Here is a 12,104-nt window from a genome sequence, read left to right as displayed (position 1 = left end):
TGCAGAGGATCACTGTGGGCATGAGGATAGCTACAGCTGTTAGAGACTTTTTTCCCAAAGACTTCGCAGGACAGCAGACTGGCTGTTCAGAGACCCAGACTGTTTTGTTGATCTGCCACTGATCTGCCATGTGACCTTGAGGAAGTCTTTTCACTTTTCTCTAGCTCTGTTTCTCCTCCTACAATTTGCCTTATCTATTTAAATGGCAGCCTTTCTAAGCAGGGAATTTCTCACCTTGTGCTGGCTAGCAGTACTTAGCTGAATATGAACCCGTCTTCCTTGGGATTATGTGTTGCAAAGCTGGCAAGTAACACTACCAATCAAAAGCACTAGTGTAAAATACTAATATGCTATTTTTCCAGAGGGAATCTTAGCCTCAGTCAGAGGAGCAGTAATGCTCCCTTCTCCAGTACTTCACTTCTGCTGCTCTTCCTATCCAGGAGCTGAAGTTGTGATGTGGCATTACCAACACTGCCACTTTAGGGTCAGGTTTTTGGAGGCAAGCTTCAAAACCCCACATCTTCAGTGGGGTGCAGCAGGGTGAAGCAGAGCTGGCCAGCCTGAGGCTGCTGAGCCACGCTTGGCTTTGGAGCAGGTCAAATCTGCTCCCATGCTGGGCTTTATCAAGGACAACGAGTGGTGCTCCTAATCCTGACCGTGAGTGAAAGTGAGCCTGTGGGCCTGCCAAGGTGTTCCTCTGCCAGTGGTGCTGGACCTCAGCCATCTGTACTCACAGCCCTGGGAAGGCGCTATGCGGTTGGGGACCTTCAGCAGTGGCCAGCTCCAGGGAGGGTCAGGCTCACAGGCAACACAGCCCTGCTGAGCCACCCAGACCAAAGCTACAGGCACTACTGTGTGCAAAGCTCTCTCCCTTTAACCTGTGCACCCAGCCTGAAATGGCAGAAGACAAATAAGCCAGATGATTCACAGCCCACCGAGACCCCTGTGCTTGAGGAGGTAATTTAGAAGCAGCTGAACGACAAGTCTGCTCAGCAGCAAAGAGCCACAGCCTGTCCTAGTTTTTCCAGTGTGGATAACTGTCACTGGCTGTGTCTCACAATGAAATGCACCATGAATAAGAACAGGTACAGAGTACAGAGGCTTGCCATGCATGCCTTCAGAGTCCTGGGTAACGGGTGCACCTCTCCAGAATTTATATGCAAGAGCCTCAAATGCCCATTTAACAGGGCATTTGCGTGTGCGGCACCTGTTCCTGAATATTGGAAAAATTACAAAATAAAAACAACCCTAAAAGTGGACTTTTCTTCCTTCTTCATGGCACATTATCATCAGACGTCTCCAGGCAAGCAATCTGTGCAGCCTGCAGGGCTGTATCCTGCCAGACCCTCAGTTAGGGGCTGCAACCTATGGACCAACGGTGCAGGAAAACTCTGTCTTCCCTCAACATCAATGGCATTAAACACAGGTTAGAGTGGGGAAGTTTTCTGAGACTGAATCATGATTTTTGGGTGGAAGGTATGTTTTGGTCAGGGATATAATGTGTGCTGCAGCTTATGTTGACTTTGGCCAAGTGGCTTATTATCCTAACTGGTAGATGTTTGTAAATATGCCCAGAAATATCGAATATATTTTACAAGCCAGGCGCAAGCTGTCAGCCTGCAGCACATCCAGAGCAGAACCTTTTCCTCGGCATTCTTCCTATAAATTAGATAAATGCCCAGACTATTTAAGGCTGCAGTTCACTTCACAGAGCAGAATTTCTTTATATAGGTCCCAGGAGAAATGTGCCTACCTACCTCATCGGCATGATTTTGGGAGCTGAGTCTTTCTCCCGAAAGGGTTGTTCTGCACACGTTCGCCGTCCTCGCAGCATCCTTCTCCCAGCCAAGCAGTCGCCTCCCCCCTCCATCTGCAAGCTGGAAAGAGTCAGGGTAGGGGAGTGCAGGCTGTGCCTTTCTCTCGCACACACAAGGCAAATCCCAGAGCTTTCTGCCTGGAATCCCCCTGAGTCAGCGAACAGCTGGGTTTCTATCCCAGTCAGGAGGCAGCTCTCGGAGGAACATCTGGCTCCGGTCTCTATCTTGTCTGTTGCTCCTTCACACATCTACTTCCTTAAAAAGAGCTTACTGGGGGGGGGGAGCGGGAGGGGAAACTGGCTCCAGGTTCTTTTGACTACTTAAAGAGGACCACCCTGTTCCACTGTCAAACAAAGGTTATATATTTCCTACAAAAAAATGTAACACTTAAATAAGGGAGACAATTAGATGTAGTTGCATTTGCCTATTGCAACTCAGCTCTGACATCTTTGGGATGCCTGGGAGGTTTACGTGCAAGAATGCTGTGTGCCACTCGGCTTCTCTTCAGTTTGAGCTCCCAGGGTGTTAAAGAGGGGGGTTTGCACAGAAAGGGCTGAGTGAAACCTTTGGATATTTGGGGTTGTTGTATTAAACATTAGGCAGGGATGCCAGTCCACCCTGCCTTGCAGATGAAACCCCTGCTTTGCAAATTGCCCCAGAAGCTAGCAGCAATCTTTTCACAGGCTCATATTGCTTGGTGTGAATAACAGTGTCTTCTCCGACAATTTCCAAATAAGTGCAAGACAAATGAGAGAGGAGAAGAACAAAGGACACTGCTGTGGGGCAATAGATTTGAGGGAAAAAATTGTGATTTTGTGGTCAGTCAAATATGGAATGTGCTGATGGTTCCTTAAGATTTTCTAATGGAAAAATCATAAGCTGCAAATAGTTAAATCACAGTCTCTATTTCTCAGCAAACATCTTAAATTACACATAAAAATCTCTTAAACGCCTCAGCTTAAGGGAGGCCCTGGCTAGCTCTGGATCCTGTGCCTTTTGGGGATTTCACAGCAGACCACCCACAGGGAAAATGAAAAGTTGGCATCTCTACCACCATGGCACTTTTTTCCGGAGACGAGTCTCTAAAATGATATGCTCTTTTCCCTGGGGAGACGAAATGAAAAGGTCTAACCTGGTCATCGTGACTTGCCAAAGTAGGGAGGTATAAATCACCCATGACAGGACTTTCTCTAAACTATTAGGTACTCTATTTACATGTATTTGGACCAAATGTCCTGCTTCACCCCGCTACTTACATGTAATGTAATCAGCCCACACTTGTGCAAATAAGTCTACAATTTCACTCAGAGACATGCTATATGTTGTAGATGCCTTGTCTCAGATAATGAGCAACTTGTATTAATTACTATAAATCTGTCCCAGCCTATTAAAGTCTTTCCTTAATGATGTTGCAGTGAGGTGGCTGCTTCGTTCCGAGTCAGTTTCTCCTGCTGCTATGCTTGCCTTTTTGATTGAAATGTTTTGTGGCGCTTAGTGAAGGTAGGCTATTTCCAGTTTACAGGCCAACAAGCCACTTTGTCTCTAGAGACTTTTATGATGATTATGCTTTTTACCTGAGTAAAAGGCCTGGAGTTGGAACTGCTAATCTTATGTATGAAAAAAAAAATTAACAGAAACGAATGCATGCATTATGCCCAGTAAGTGCCCATTGCTAGGTAGATATTAGGGATTTGGTTTGCTGTCTATATGTTGAAATGATCTTCCTCACCAAGTTAGCTGAGCATTTCACAACCACCAACGCACTTTTATCTTCACATCACATGGGAAACAATTGTTGTTGTAGTTCAGCTAAGATCTTGCAGGTGAAAGTGGTACCTGACAAAGTACCTCTGAACCAAGGCTGCATGGCATGTGAACCACACAGGGCTTTCCAGGTGCCAATCTCCCCTGGCACACACTAAGGATCTGCCGAGAACACGTTGTGGTTCCCTCTTACCTTGCCTGCATATGCCTGGTTTCCTTCCCATCGTTGAATATATGTATATGTCTATTCAATATGGTTTTGACTGCTTAAAGCATTATACCAAACTAGACAGCCAGGATATGCACCTGGATCTGAAGGTCTGGAAGCATCCCAGATCCATCAGTTTAAACACAGTCTTAGTGGCTTGACCTTGTCCAGGTACCTGAAACGTGAACTAGCACTGGTATCCTGCATTTCACTGAGTTCAGGAGATGCACAGCCAATTCAACACCTAGTTAGCTGGGCTCAGCTTTAGGAGATGCCATTTTGCAGGATGGGCCAGTAACACCACCGCCAAGGGCCCTACGTATAGAATGGTCCAGGAGACATGGTGTGTCTGTCTGACCTTCTGTGCTAAAGGCATCAGGTCATTTTGCACCCACATGCATAGTATCCAGCAACCACCTCATGTCCTCGGTGCAAGGGACCCAAAACTGACTCAGCCCCAGGGTCCCTTGGGGTTTTACTCTTTGCTTGCAAAGCAAGTTAGGAGGGAAGAGTTCACTTTCAAAGGAGAGGTCCCATCCATGAGCACTTCACAGGGCAAACGGGGCATGGGAAGAGCTGAAAGATGGGTTAGTACAGTGTCTCCAATCCACAGCAACTCTCACAGGAGTCTGTCGGCTACAGTCTAAAACTGCAAGAGCCCCTTGGGGTACAGAAGCACATCCAGCACCAGTTACTAAGCTAGATTGCATGACAGCGTTTTAATCACAGAAGCCACAGAGTCAGGTTTACATATGTAATGTCATGCCCTTAAGAGTTAAGTGGTGTTGGGCTATAGCATTATGCACAGATGAGTGTCACATGCAGTATTGAATTTCTTGCCAGGATATCAGTAACAGCTTTTTGTAATTTTATACTTTTCACTCATTTGGCTAAAGTCCATGTTTGCAGCCTCAAACCAGGCATCTCCCAATGGACAGAGCGAGGCTTTTCTTTGCCCGGCTGGGAGACCTCACTGCACTGAGGACAACTCCTGGAGCAGGTACCTTCTCAAAGGGAAGCACCCCATAGTTCCCTCCAATGGAAATGGTGGCAGGACAGGACTGGTGGGTTTCTTCTTAAGGCCTGTGCTAGGCTCTGCTGTTCTCTTTGTAACAGCCTGGCACTCATAACCCTCTCGGACACTCAGTTCCGCCCACAACGCTCCCCGTGCTCTGCTTGCCTATATGTGTAAACTAAATTTTGCGGTGAAATTAATCAGATGCCATGAAGAATAACAAAGAATAAATTATGAGAATCATCATTGCCTTTATAGAAACTATAGCTGACTCAAACAAATCAATTTAGCTGTCCCGTTTTCCCCCTGCAAGCTCATTTCAATTAGATTTCTTTTAGGAAAGTGACAGTCTGCCATTAAAAGAAGTCAGTAAAACCTAATTGCTTGGGTAACATCACCAAAGAATGAGATTCAGAATTACCACTCCTATAGCATACCACCCCTGAGCTGATCTAGAGAGCATATAGACGGTTCTTAATATGACCACACGCTGGCTTCAGTGACATTATATTCAACGAAGTTTTCTTCTTGTGACAGTCTCTCCACAAGGCATCTCAGAGGAGCCAGAAATAAGATCTCTCTTCTTCTTCTGCAGCTGCTTCATCTTTTCTTCTTACTCCTCCTTCGGCTTCATTTCTGCAGCCAGAAGAGAAATGTAAGGGAACCTCTGTGATTTCTGATACAAAGTTTTTCTAACAGAAGGCTGCATTGTTGCCTGCTCATGCCCACAGCCTCCAGACAGGGTCAGCGTGGTGTTCATAGCCTGGGCTGCAAGTTCTCTTCCTCTGGAAGAAACCTCTGATGGATGAAACCTCTGGAGGGTTTCCTCCAATTCTCATTCATCCATTTCCTTAAACATCAGACATAACCTGGCCCCAAACAGGCGATCAATTTCTGTGGCAGGAGATTAAGTTATTTTCTGGTTGGGAATTTTTTTTCTAGGCACAGTAGAACCTGCCCCTGGTTATTCTCCTCCCTCAGCTGCGCGAGATGAAATGAGCCTGTCTAAGGCCATAAGAAGGGAAGCTGTTCCCAGTCTTTTGCCTCCAGCCACGGAGCCTTGTCCTGATTCAGCATGGCCTGCGGGCACATGCTCCGTTCCGGCTCCTGTACAAGAGCATGTGCTAATTTTACCTTGGAGGCCAATGGGATTTAAGCACATGCATACATGCCCCATTGGATTGATAAGCGCATCACAGCGTCCTCTCCTTCCAGTGCTGGGGGGAAAACACTGCACTGACCATCGTAGGCCCATAATATTGCCATGTAAGCAATGCTCGCTCAGGTCCCCGAGCTGTGTTATTTATGTCCCCAGAATTGCCAGCTCTACCAGAGGGGATTTGAGTGGTCTCAAATGGCAGTGCCTGGTCGCCTCAAGAATTAAGTACTCCATTGTCATGGAGAGAATTGTTAGAGCTGCACTCCAGTTTCAGAAGCCTTTTTGCTAAGAAGACAGAAAAATGCAACATTCCCTGCACCCTAAACAATTGAAAGGAAACACCCTATAAGATACTGAGAGCCTACAACTGTCACTAAGTCAGCAATGAGGCTGCTTCTCAGGGTAATTAATATCCTTTTTTGTTGCAAAAAAAACCAAAAACCAAAGCAACCCTGTCAGTGGGAGCCATTTTCCCTGCCCTGCATCAGGGGCTGAAGTTTTGAACAGTGTCTCAGTTACATGGACCAGAACTTAAAAAAATGGCCTGTGCTATGAAACAGTGTTCCCCACGTCCTTCGCTCAGACTCGCTGAGCCATAGCCGTTGACATGTGAGAATGGCTGTCGCCCTGACTGTGTCACATCGACATTATTTGTCAGGGATGTCGCCAGTCACACCCTGATTACAAGCTAAAGTCTCTGACCTCCTGGCTCAGCCAGCAGTTACAAGTGCATCAAGTAGGACAAAGGTGTCCCTCAACATCCAAATAAACCATGAGAATAAAGCCTGACCGCATGTTGGTGTTAACAAAACACATGGAGTATTTTTATCTCTGGAAAGCTATTTCCTATTTGTAATACTACTTGAAACCGCTTCCAAGTCTTCATCTGACGTTACTCGTATTCATGTATTTTATGCATCTTGTTTTTATTTTCCAAACGTGTTTATTAAAAAATGTTCTCAGGGCAGTGGCCCTTGTGGTAGGAATTTCTGTTTTGGGGGAAGAATACCAGAGTCGGAGGTTTTTGCCAGCAGGATGTGAAAACTGAAGGAAGTAACAGTGACTGGAGCTAGAGATTTGTCACAGGGAGTTAGAATGTGAAAATTTACAGTGTGGCCATGAGACTGTCCAGGCAAAGGCCATTAATTTCTAGGAAGCATTGCCAAAAGCTTGATATTTTTATTTTAATCAAACTCTGGTTTACTTTGCACTAAAAAAATATGAATTGCCAGGGATTTTGGCTCTGCCGATAGAGGATAAAGGGCGAAGAGCCACCTCCATCTCCACTGTTCTTCCCATCCCAGCTGAGGGGTGGGAAGCATGCATGACCTTCTCAAGAAATCATGGGAATTCAACTACCCTGAACCTCATAGGGAGAGTTTCTGCTTGCTTGGGAACTCCTCTTGCATGCAGCGCTGCCAGCTCAGGCTCTGCTAACTTCAAAGGAGCACCAAATGGGCTGGGACCCACTATGACACCAGCACGTCATCCTCCAGTCTGGCAAGAAATCACTTCATTCCTTGGCTCTGCATCCATGAAAGCAGATGCAAGAATCTGTGCTCGGGAGGTTAAAAACTGCATAGGTACAGGACTTGTAGATTCCTGCTCCTCTTCAGATAATGCAGCTTCAAAAGTGCCCAGCAAAGATTTTCATAAAGGAAAGGTTTTATGCTCTTATTGTGTTGGTGACCTGAACTGTTGGTAGGATTTTTTTAATTGAATGAGAGAAAGGAGTTCACTTCTGTCTTAAGAGCATGAGGTCTGGATCTGCTGCAAAATTACCTGTGAGACCCCATGATCTCTTATTTGCACAGAAGTAGCCACTTATATTTATTGCTTTACATATGGCCACAATCCAGCAAATCACTCAGGCATGTGAATAACTGTAAGCATGGAAGTAGTCCCCCATGAGCCTGTGGAACTACCACCACACTAAATATATACATCAAGCGATGAGCCCGGCTCCACCCTCGTATTTTCCCGAGTGCTGCCATTTCTCCACATACACAGCCAGCAGGCTGGGGGCTCGTTCCTTGGCTTCTTTTCCAATTGTATAAATCTCGTTGCAGATTTAAACTGTGGGCTGCATTGATTGCTGCACGCCCATCGATCCTTGCCCATGCCTACCCACCGCAGCTGCGCAGCACCACACTGCCTTCGGTTAAATATTCCTCCTTTTTCCCCTTTAATCCGGACGAAAAATAGGTAACAAATTTGCAGGGGGGAGCCTTGCTGAGATTTATAGGTCCTTGCTGCCATGTATGAGTATATCTCTTCTTATCGCACACACAGAGGCGCAGTCCCCCTAGGAGGGCGGGAACAGCAGGGACCCCTGTGAGCTGCCCCACCGTAGCTGGCCCGGGGGCAAGGGGCTTCTGCCACCCCGGAGGGCTAAGGGCCCTCTCCGTCCCGCTTGTTTTTCTCCCTCCCGGTGTTCATAGAGAGCGGGGCGGCCCCAGCGCCCCCGACGGCTGCGGCCGCCGGCACCTCGGGGGTCGGTCCCTCCGCGGGGCCCTGCTCTCCTCCGGAGTAGGGACCGCACCCCGCCCCGGGGCTTCCCGCACACTCCCCACACCTCGGGGTATGCGGGACAGGGGCTAGGACCGCAGACGGCGGGGGGGGGGAGGAAATTTCGGGGAGGGGGAAGGGGGGAGAGGAGGGGACGGCAAATACTCCGTAGCAACGGTGAGACGTGAAGCCGAGAGCACTAAGTGCATACCAAGATTTATAGGCGGACTTTACGGGACGTTTTACTGGGACATGATTCATTTTTATACGCCGCATGTTACACCGCGGGGCCGCTCCAGCCGGTTAATGTTCAACGCGGGTCGGGCTTGGCGGTGGGCACAAGCCCGCGGCCGTGGCAGGGGCTGACCCCACTCCGCGCCCAGCGGCCCCACGGCCCACGGGGAGGCCGCGGGCTCGTCTTGGGAGCGAGGGAGGGCGGGGGACACCCTTCAAAAATCGGTGAACCCGATTGACAGATGCGGTCTGTGCGTGCCCATGGGGGGGCGGGAGTGGGGGGGAACGGCCGCCGGAGCATCCCTCTCGTCTGCGGGCAGCGGCTACAGAGCACAGCCCGCACAGCGCTGCGTGGGTGCGCGCGCGCGTGTCATACATCTGTGTCTGCGTGTGTATATATGTGTGTGTGTATATATACGGGCATAAACCTGAGCCTCTTCCCCGCGGCACCCCGGCTCGGTGGGGAGCCCGGCCGGGCCGAAGGCGGGTCTCTCCCAGTTGCACACACTCGAACACACGCACACACACGCACACAGACAGAGGCACGGGGCTCACACGGCCCCTTCCCCGGCGCTGCACCTCGCCTCCCGGCCAGGGGGATGAGGCCGAAGAGCTCCCGGCTCTTCCTCACCGCCGGAGCGAGGCACCCGCGGGCTCCTGCTGCCGGTGGCTTTGCGGGGGGGGGTGTTGGTTGGTTTGTTGTTTTCTCTTTTTTTTCCTTTCTTTTCTTTTATTTCCCCCGGCGCTGGGCTGCCGGCCTGTCGCCTCCACTCCCCGCTCCCGACGGCGGGCTCCAGCCGCGCAAGTCGCGCCGCTCGCCCGGGGGCCGGGGCCGGCCCGGACCGGAGCCCCGGGGACTTGGCTTTGCAAAGCCGCAGCCCCGCGTGGGGTCAGGCCCAGGCTCTCCCCGAGGCGGTGCCGCGAGGGGTGACTTGTCCCCACCTCGGTCACGCTACCTTCCTCCCGCGGGGCTGGAGTCCGCCAGGCCCCCTCCCGCACGCTGCCACCGCCGAGCTGCGCGGCGGGAGGCGCCCGGTGGCGGCCGTGCGGGACGGCTGGCGGGGCCGGGCCGGGGCCGGAGCCCCCCCGGGCAAGCACAAGCCCGACCTCCGAGAAGGCAGGGCCGGCGCAGCTCCCACGTTGGCGGCGGCGGCAGGGTTGGCTTCCCCCCCTTCCCCGGCTCCGCGGCGGCGAGGGCGACCCGCGCTACCCCCCGCACCCCCGCACAGCCCTCCGCCAGCCTGCGGGGCTGCAGCCGCAAGGGAGAAAGGCGAGCAAACGAGCCCCCCGCCCCTGAAACCACGGATCCACCGAGGGAAATTCCGCCGGCAGCGGCGGAGCCCTGGCTGGGCGGGCGGGCGGCGCGGAGCTCCCTGCGCCCCTGCGCAGGGCCGCGGAGCATCGGCTCCGCTCGGCCCGCTCCGGCCCCCGGCCCTGCCTGGGGCCTGCCTGCCTGCCTGCAAGCGGCGGCCCAGCTCGCCGAAAGTGGCCTCAAACACCTTTTTTTGTTCCAAAATAAATAAAAAAATTAAAATATATAAAAAGCCTCGCTGCTGAAAATTTACAAGTGAGGGTTTCTTTTATTTCGTCTCTTTTCTTCTCTGAGGAGAAGATGCAAGCGACCGGAGAAAAGAATTCCGCGAAGGGCTCGCCCTTAGAAAACTTCAGATTTACCAATGAATTAGTCCGGCACTACATGGAGCCCCGAGGGTGTAAATCCTTCCCAGTTCCCAGATCACTGGCTGTTACGGTCTATCGGGTGCATAATATTGAGGCACACACAGGTCCGACATGCGTACCGAGGTACATTGTGTGCCCCGAAAACGCGTAGGTAGAGGCTCGAAGTGGGCTGCGGAACCCCCAGCCCACCCGCACCCCCCGCGGACCCCCCTCCGGCCCGGCGGGACAGGGGGCTGCAAACCCGCCCCGCGGGGCGGCAAAGCCGCTTTGGGGGAAAACTTTTCCGGGCTCGGATGGCAACTATTTTCCCGAGGAAGGTATTTCCCTCCTAAAATGCTAATCAATCTCGTAAGGAGGGAAAGGAAAAAAAAAGAAAAAAGAAAAAAAAAAAGTTATTTTATTTTGTAGGTATAAACAAACGCACAGGTATGTAAAGATCGGTATGTAGCGATTTTAGGAAGGCACACACGGATGATCGCGCACGTACATAAAGACGATACAAAGAGAGGAGGGAGGGAAGCGCACGGACGACAACCCAAAGCAGATATATCGATATTTACGTTTAATTTTGACCTTTGCTGCCGCGCCGATCCGACTGCCAGGGCCCCGCGCACGCCGCCGGGGTTGGAAGTGCGGGCAGGCCCCCTCCGGGAACAAAAGAGCGGAGCCGAGGCGGGAGGCGGCCGCCCCGGGACGCCGAGGGACCCCGCGCCCCCCGGCTGGAAGGGGGGCGCTCCCGGCGCCGCTCCGCGCCCGCCGCCGCCGCATCCGCGGGGGTTGCGCGGGGGGTTGCGCGGGGGCTGCGCCAGCCGGGGCCGACGGGGCTGTGGACTGGGATGTGGATTGGGATGTGGATTGGGATGTGGACTGGGAGGCAGACGGCGCTGCCCGCTCGCACGCCGGGGCGGGGGGCCGCGCAGCAGGCGGCCCGCAGCGGCCTTCCCGAGGGCCGGGGGGGTCAGGGGGGGCGAGCCCGTTGTTTCACCCCTCTCCCCGCCCCGCTTCTCCAAATAGATATTTTGCAAATTCCCCGTTTCGTTGTGCCTTCCCAGCCCTCCTCTCCACGGCCTCCATTGTTCCAGGTTCACGCTGCCACCGCCGATAAGGGGAAGGAAAGCCCCCAGAAAAAAAAAAAACAAAAAAAACCACAGAAAAAAAGAGAAAACGCGACCCAAGATTTTGATTTACGACCTAATCAAAACATTATATCTTTGGTCAAGTGGCGCAGAAAAATGATGACCCTCAAGGCTTCAGCTAGGGGGAGAAAGAGAAATTCAGATTACACTCGGAGTGATTTATGTCCTCTCTGAGCGGTCACGTTGATTTTTCATCGTTTGAGCCATTACACAGTAGAGTGGAAAACTCTGATCCAATTTTTTTTTTTTTGGTCCGGAAAAAGGTATATATTATTCTTCCAAACGTATATGCGTATACTATATATTATGTATATATTCTTTCTCCACGCACACACATATTCCAAATATATACAAGGACATTTTTATATATATATATGAGAGGACTATAAATTACCAATGTCACCGAGAAGAAACGAGAGCCGAAAAGAGCGTGTAAAGTACCGTGCCGATACCCGCAGCGATTCGCTCGCGGATTTCCAAGCCCGTCCGGCCGAGAGGGTTTGGGCAGAAAAGCACCCGACTGCCTTCGTCTCCCCCCGAGCCCCAGGGGGGCTCCGGGCTGCCAGCCCCCCGCCGGCCTCGC

The sequence above is a fragment of the Phalacrocorax aristotelis genome, chromosome 4 (genome assembly GCF_949628215.1).
Source record: "Phalacrocorax aristotelis chromosome 4, bGulAri2.1, whole genome shotgun sequence".
Lineage (NCBI taxonomy): Eukaryota > Metazoa > Chordata > Aves > Suliformes > Phalacrocoracidae > Phalacrocorax > Phalacrocorax aristotelis.
Note: the sequence above shows the minus strand (reverse complement) of the source record.